Source organism: Oncorhynchus mykiss, chromosome 5 (genome assembly GCF_057628025.1).
Source record: "Oncorhynchus mykiss isolate SJ-2025 chromosome 5, ASM5762802v1, whole genome shotgun sequence".
NCBI lineage: Eukaryota > Metazoa > Chordata > Actinopteri > Salmoniformes > Salmonidae > Oncorhynchus > Oncorhynchus mykiss.
Genome location: NC_143026.1, coordinates 50,692,951 through 50,700,605, shown reverse-complemented (window position 1 = coordinate 50,700,605; position 7,655 = coordinate 50,692,951).

The window sequence follows — 7,655 nt, the reverse complement described above, 5'->3', positions numbered from 1 at the left end:
TAAAGGCAAAAAAGGCCTTGGTGGCAAGGTAAATACAATATAGCAAGTAAAACACTGGAATGGTAGTTTTGCAATGGAAGAATGTGCAAAGTAGAAATAAAAATAATGGGGTGCAAAGGAGCAAAATAAATAAATAAATTAAATACAGTTGGGAAAGAGGTAGTTGATAGGGCTAAATTATATGTGGGCTATGTACAGGTGCAGTAATCTGTGAGCTGCTCTGACAGTTGGTGCTTAAAGCTAGTGAGGGAGATAAGTGTTTCCAGTTTCAGAGATTTTTGTAGTTCGTTCCAGTCATTGGCAGCAGAGAACTGGAAAGAGAGACGGCCAAAGAAAGAATTGGTTTTGGGGGTGACTAGAGAGATATACCTGCTGGAGCGTGTGCTACAGGTGGGAGATGCTATGGTGACCAGCGAGCTGAGATAAGGGGGGACTTTACCTAGCAGGGTCTTGTAGATGACATGGAGCCAGTGGGTTTGGCGACGAGTATGAAGCGAGGGCCAGCCAACGAGAGCGTACAGGTCGCAATGGTGGGTAGTATATGGGGCTTTGGTGACAAAACGGATTGCACTGTGATAGACTACATCCAGTTTGTTGAGTAGGGTATTGGAGGCTATTTTGTAAATTACATCGCCAAAGTCGAGGATTGGTAGGATGGTCAGTTTTACAAGGGTATGTTTGGCAGCATGAGTGAAGGATGCTTTGTTGCGAAATAGGAAGCCAATTCTAGATTTAACTTTGGATTGGAGATGTTTGATATGGGTCTGGAAGGAGAGTTTACAGTCTAACCAGACACCTAAGTATTTGTAGTTGTCCACGTATTCTAAGTCAGAGCCGTCCAGAGTAGTGATGTTGGACAGGCGGGTAGGTGCAGGTAGTGATCGGTTGAAGAGCATGCATTTAGTTTTACTTGTATTTAAGAGCAGTTGGAGGCCACGGAAGGAGAGTTGTATGGCATTGAAGCTTGCCTGGAGGGTTGTTAACACAGTGTCCAAAGAAGGGCCGGAAGTATACAGAATGGTGTCGTCTGCGTAGAGGAGGATCAGAGACTCACCAGCAGCAAGAGCGACCTCATTGATGTATACAGAGAAGAGAGTCGGTCCAAGAATTGAACCCTGTGGCACCCCCATAGAGACTGCCAGAGGTCCGGACAACAGACCCTCAGATTTGACACACTGAACTCTATCAGAGAAGTAGTTGGTGAACCAGGCGAGGCAATCATTTGAGAAACCAAGGCTGTTGAGTCTGCCGATGAGGATGTGGTGATTGACAGAGTCGAAAGCCTTGGCCAGATCAATGAATACGGCTGCACAGTAATGTTTCTTATCGATGGCGGTTAAGATATCGTTTAGGACCTTGAGCGTGGCTGAGGTGCACCCATGACCAGCTCTGAAACCAGATTGCATAGCAGAGAAGGTATGGTGAGATTCAAAATGGTCGGTAATCTGTTTGTTGACTTGGCTTTCGAAGACCTTAGAAAGGCATGGTAGGATAGATATAGGTCTGTAGCAGTTTGGGTCAAGAGTGTCCCCCCCTTTGAAGAGGGGGATGACCGCAGCTGCTTTCCAATCTTTGGGAATCTCAGACGACACGAAAGAGAGGTTGAACAGGCTAGTAATAGGGGTGGCAACAATTTCGGCAGATAATTTTAGAAAGAAAGGGTCCAGATTGTCTAGCCCGGCTGATTTGTAGGGGTCCAGATTTTGCAGCTCTTTCAGAACATCAGCTGAATGGATTTGGGAGAAGGAGAAATGGGGAAGGCTTGGGCGAGTTGCTGTTGGGGGTGCAGTGCTGTTGACAGGGGTAGGAGTAGCCAGGTGGAAAGCATGGCCAGCAGTAGAAAAATGCTTATTGAAATTTTCAATTATGGTGGATTTATCAGTGGTGACAGTGTTTCCTATCTTCAGTGCAGTGGGCAGCTGGGAGGAGGTGTTCTTATTCTCCATGGACTTTACAGTGTCCCAGAACTTTTTTGAGTTAGTGTTGCAAGAAGCAAATTTCTGCTTGAAAAAGCTAGCCTTGGCTTTTCTAACTGCCTGTGTATAATGGTTTCTAGCTTCTCTGAACAGCTGCATATCACGGGGGCTGTTCGATGCTAATGCAGAACGCCATAGGACGTTTTTGTGTTGATTAAGGGCAGTCAGGTCTGGGGAGAACCAAGGGCTATATCTGTTCCTGGTTCTAAATTTCTTGAATGGGGCATGTTTATTTAAGATGGTTAGGAAGGCATTTTAAAAAAATATCCAGGCATCCTCTACTGACGGGATGAGGTCAATATCCTTCCAGGATACCCCGGCCAGGTCGATTAGAAAGGCCTGCTCGCTGAAGTGTTTCAGGGAGCGTTTTACAGTGATGAGAGGAGGTCGTTTGACCGCTGACCCATTACGGATGCAGGCAATGAGGCAGTGATCGCTGAGATCTTGGTTGAAGACAGCAGAGGTGTATTTAGAGGGGAAGTTGGTTAGGATGATATCTATGAGGGTGCCCGTGTTTAAGGCTTTGGGGAGGTACCTGGTAGGTTCATTGATAATTTGTGTGAGATTGAGGGCATCAAGTTTAGATTGTAGGATGGCTGGGGTGTTAAGCATGTTCCAGTTTAGGTCGCCTAGCAGCACGAGCTCTGAAGATAGATGGGGGGCAATCAGTTCACATATGGTGTCCAGAGCACAGCTGGGGGCAGAGGGTGGTCTATAGCAGGCGGCAACGGTGAGAGACTTGTTTTTAGAAAGGTGGATTTTTAAAAGTAGAAGTTCAAATTGTTTGGGTACAGACCTGGATAGTAGGACAGAACTCTGCAGGCTATCTTTGCAGTAGATTGCAACACCGCCCCCTTTGGCAGTTCTATCTTGTCTGAAAATGTTGTAGTTTGGAATTAAAATGTCTGAATTTTTGGTGGTCTTCCTAAGCCAGGATTCAGACACAGCTAGAACATCCGGGTTGGCAGAGTGTGCTAAAGCAGTGAATAGAACAAACTTAGGGAGGAGGCTTCTAATGTTAACATGCATGAAACCAAGGCTATTACGGTTACAGAAGTCGTCAAAAGAGAGCGCCTGGGGAATAGGAGTGGAGCTAGGCACTGCAGGGCCTGGATTCACCTCTACATCGCCAGAGGAACATAGGAGGAGTAGAATAAGGGTGCGACTAAAAGCAATAAGAATTGGTTGTCTAGAACGTCTGGAACAGAGAGTAAAAGGAGGTTTCTGGGGGCGATAAAATAGCATCAAGGTATAATGTACAGACAAAGGTAAGGTAGGATGTGAATACAGTGGAGGTAAACCTAGGTATTGAGTGATGAAGAGAGAGATATTGTCTCTAGAAACATCATTGAAACCAGGAGATGTCATTGCATATGTGGGTGGTGGAACTAATAGGTTGGATAAGGTATAGTGAGCAGGACTAGAGGCTCTACAGTGAAATAAGCCAATAAACACTAACCAGAACAGCAATGGACAAGACATATTGACATTAAGGAGAGGCATGCTTAGTCGAGTGATCAAAAGGGTCCAGTGAGTGGAGAGGTTGGTTTAGGGTCACGGCGATTTAGACAGCTAGCCAAGCCAACCGGTAGCAAGCTAGCATAGGATGGAGTCTGTTGTTAGCCACCTCTTGCGTTCGGTCAGTAGATTAGTGGGGTTCCGTGTGGTAGAGGGGATTAATCCAAATCACACAACAACAACAAAAATAAGAACAATAGATATAGTTATAGAGGCCCGAGAAGAAAACATAATAATTCAAATAAATAAATTGTCCGATTGTCTATTCAGATAGCAGCCGGAAAGACAGCTAACGGTTAGCGGGCCGCAGATGGGCGTTCCGGTAACGTCGCGACAGAGGAGCCAGCCGGATCTCCTTCAGGTAGATAACGTCGGCAGTCCGGTTGTGAAGGCCCGGTGGGGCTCCGCGTAGGCAGTGAAACGGGTCCGGATAGGTGACTGCAGCCCAGGAGTGAATGATGGAACTCAGGCGTGATTGACGGAGCTGGCTAGCACCGGAACAATCGATGTTTGCTCCGGAATCGACGAAAGCCGACTGTCACACGGATAGCAGCTAGCTAGCTGTGAGATCCGGGTATGAATGTCCAGAGAGCAGTTGAAATCCAGGGACATGGAGAGAAAAATTGGTCCGGTATGTTCCGTTCCGAGCCGCGCTGCGCCGTACAAAACTGCCGATAGATTTTCGATAGATTTTCGAGCTAAAGGACAGCCGATGACCACAAACCGTGGTTAGCTTCTGATTAGCTTCTGGGCTAGCTCCTGGCTAGCTTCTGGCTAGTTTCTGGCCAGCCTCCTGGAGTTTCTGGCTAGCTTCCTGAAGGATTGCAGATCTGAGGTAAATAATACTTTTTTATAAATATAAATTGGTGAGGCTGGTTGCAGGAGAGTGTTTAGAAGATGAGTTGATGGAAAATAAAAATAAAATGTATGTGAAAAAAGTTGTAAATATATATATATATATATATATATACAGGACACGACAAGACGAGGACAAAAGACGTCTGAACTGCTATGCGATCTTGGATCAACTTGATCCGCAGCTAGAACGTAACTATGTGTTTTACATTTTTATTATGGTTTGAACAGAAGGCGTTGTGAATTTTGGGCCAGCTCTGAAGTATGTGATAGTTGGTTTCTAAACGAGTTGGAAAAAGTGGGTTTGGTGTCAGTTTGTATCAGTTTGGTGTCAGAATGATATCTAATTGACTGATGGACGGTGACTTGCTGATGACTTTTGTCCATTTGCAATATGTTTAAACAGTGAGGTACCATCACCAAAGTGACATTCTGAAATCAACCCTAACGAGCGATGGAGAGGAACCAGAATCACTGCCCAGCCATCTCGAGTTCATCGGGCCAGTCAATTTTGCATTCCTGCAAGGTTTTTGAGCATGACAAATTCGTGATGGTAAATGCCCATTGAAACATATTGCAAATGCACGTGCATTTGCAATATGATTCAACAGTGAAAAAACATCACCAAATGGACATGAAATCAACACAACGAGTGATGGAGAGGAAGCACTATCACTGCCCAGCCATCCCGAGTTCATCAGGCCAGTGATTGGGAGAGCTAGCTAAACCAGTAGGTGAGACAACAACAGCTAATCAGCTAGCACAACAACAGCAGGTAAAATGGCGTTGACTAGGCAGAGAGGGTCGGATTAACTACACACAGAGCCTGAGTGCGGCTGGGGCCGACAGATAAAACATAAACAAACAGAATGGAGTACCGTGATTAATGGACAGTCCAGCAGGCATCAGCTATGTAACCAAGTGATCAGTGTCCAGGGGGCAGCTCCGTTCCCCCCCCCCCCCTCCCGCAGCTACTCGCCCAAGCCTCTCCAGGTTTACCCAAATCCAGATAGCAGATGTTTTGAAAGAACTGCAAAACCTGGACCCGTACAAATCAGCTGGGCTTGACAATCTGGACCCTCTATTTCTGAAACTATCCGCCGCCATTGTCGCAACCCCTATTACCAGCCTGTTCAACCTCTTTCATATCGTCTGAGATCCCCAAGGATTGGAAAGCTGCCGCAGTCATCCCCCTCTCCAAAGGGGGAGACACCCTGGACCCAAACTGTTACAGATCTATATCCATCCTGCCCTGCCTATCTAAGGTCTTTGAAAGCCAAGTCAACAAACGGGTCACTGACCATCTCGAATCCCACCGTACCTTCTCCGCTGTGCAATCTGGTTTCCGAGCCGGTCACGGGTGCACCTCAGCCACGCTCAAGGTACTAAACGATATCATAACCGCCATCGATAAAAGACAGTACTGTGCAGCCATCTTCATCGACCTTGCCAAGGCATTCGACTCTGTCAATCACCATATTCTTATCGGCAGACTCCGTAGCCTCGGATTTTCTGATGACTGCCTTGCCTGGTTCAGCAACTACTTTGCAGACAGAGTTCAGTGTGTCAAATCGGAGGGCATGCTGTCCGGTCCTCTGGCAGTCTCTATGGGGGTGCCACAGGGTTCAATTCTATGACCGACTCTTTTCTCTGTATGTATCAATGATGTTGCTCTTGCTGGGCGATTCCCTGATCCACCTCTACGCAGACGACACCATTCTGTATACTTCCGGCCCGTCCTTGGACACTGTGCTATCTAACCTCCAAATGAGCTTCAGTGCCATACAACACTCCTTCCGTGGCCTCCGACTGCTCTTAAACGCTAGTAAAACCAAATGCATGCTTTTCAACCGTTTGCTGCCTGCACCCGCACGCCCGACTAGCGTCACCACCCTGGATGGTTCCGACCAAGAATATGTGGACATCTATAAGTACCTAGGTGTCTGGCTAGACTGTAAACTCTCCTTCCAGACACATATCAAACATCTCCAATCTAAAATCAAATCTAGAGTCGGCTTTCTATTCCGCAACAAAGCCTCCTTCACTCACGCCGCCAAACTTACCCTAATAAAACTGACTATCCTACCGATCGTTGACTTCGGCGACGTCGTCTACAAAATAGCTTCCAACACTCTACTCAGCAAACTGGATGCAGTTTATCACAGTGCCATCTGCTTTGTTACTAAAGCACCTTATACCACCCACCACTGCGACCTGTATGCTCTAGTCGGCTGGCCCTCGCTACATATTCGTTGCCAGACCCACTGGCTCCAGGTCATCTACAAGTCCATGCTAGGTAAAGTTCCGCCTTATCTCAGTTCACTGGTCACGATGGCAACACCCACCCGTAGCACGAGCTCCAGCAGGTGTATCTCACTGATCATCCCTAAAGCCAACACCTCATTTGGCCGCCTTTCGTTCCAGTTCTCTGCTGCCTGTGACTGGAACGAATTGCAAAAATCGCTGAAGTTGGAGACTTATCTCCCTCACCAACTTCAAACATCTGTTATCTGAGCAGCTAACCGATCGCTGCAGCTGTACATAGTCTATCGGTAAATAGCCCACCCAATTTTACCTACCTCATTCCCATACTCTTTATATTTATTTACTTTTCTGCTCTTTTGCACACAAATATCTCTACCTATACATGACCATCTGATCATTTATCACTCCAGTATTAATCTGCAAAATTGTAATTATTCGCCTACCTCCTCATGCCTTTTGCACACAATGTATATAGACTCTCTTTTTGTTCTACTTGTTAATTGTTTACTCCATGTGTAACTCTGTTGTCTGTTCACACTGCTATGCTTTATCTTGGCCAGGTCGCAGTTGCAAATGAGAACTTGTTCTCAACTAGCCTACCTGGTTAAATAAAGGTGAAAAAAATAATATTCATGTCAAATTCATGATGGTACATGGCAAATTGACATAACATCCTGATTTGGCATTTTCAAATCTTTCATATTGCATTTGGACATTTCTTATGGCATTTGGCTGAAAAAAGTGACTTTTGACTTTGGCTTTTGACTTCCTATGAACTCATATTGCAAATGGACAAAACATATGCCTATAAAATTGGACAAAAGTATATTCACAATATAAACTTTCTTACACTTGTGTAATTGACAAAAACATTTAAAGAATTTCGAAAAACGCCATATGGCATTTGCAATCAACTTTGAATGAAACAACGCCGAATTGAGTGGTATTGGACACCGTGTATATGGTTTGTCCAGTGCCAATGACTTCCCCTTCATTTTGTACATTTCAGGGGGGTGTTCCCTTACATGGGTTGCAACTCCA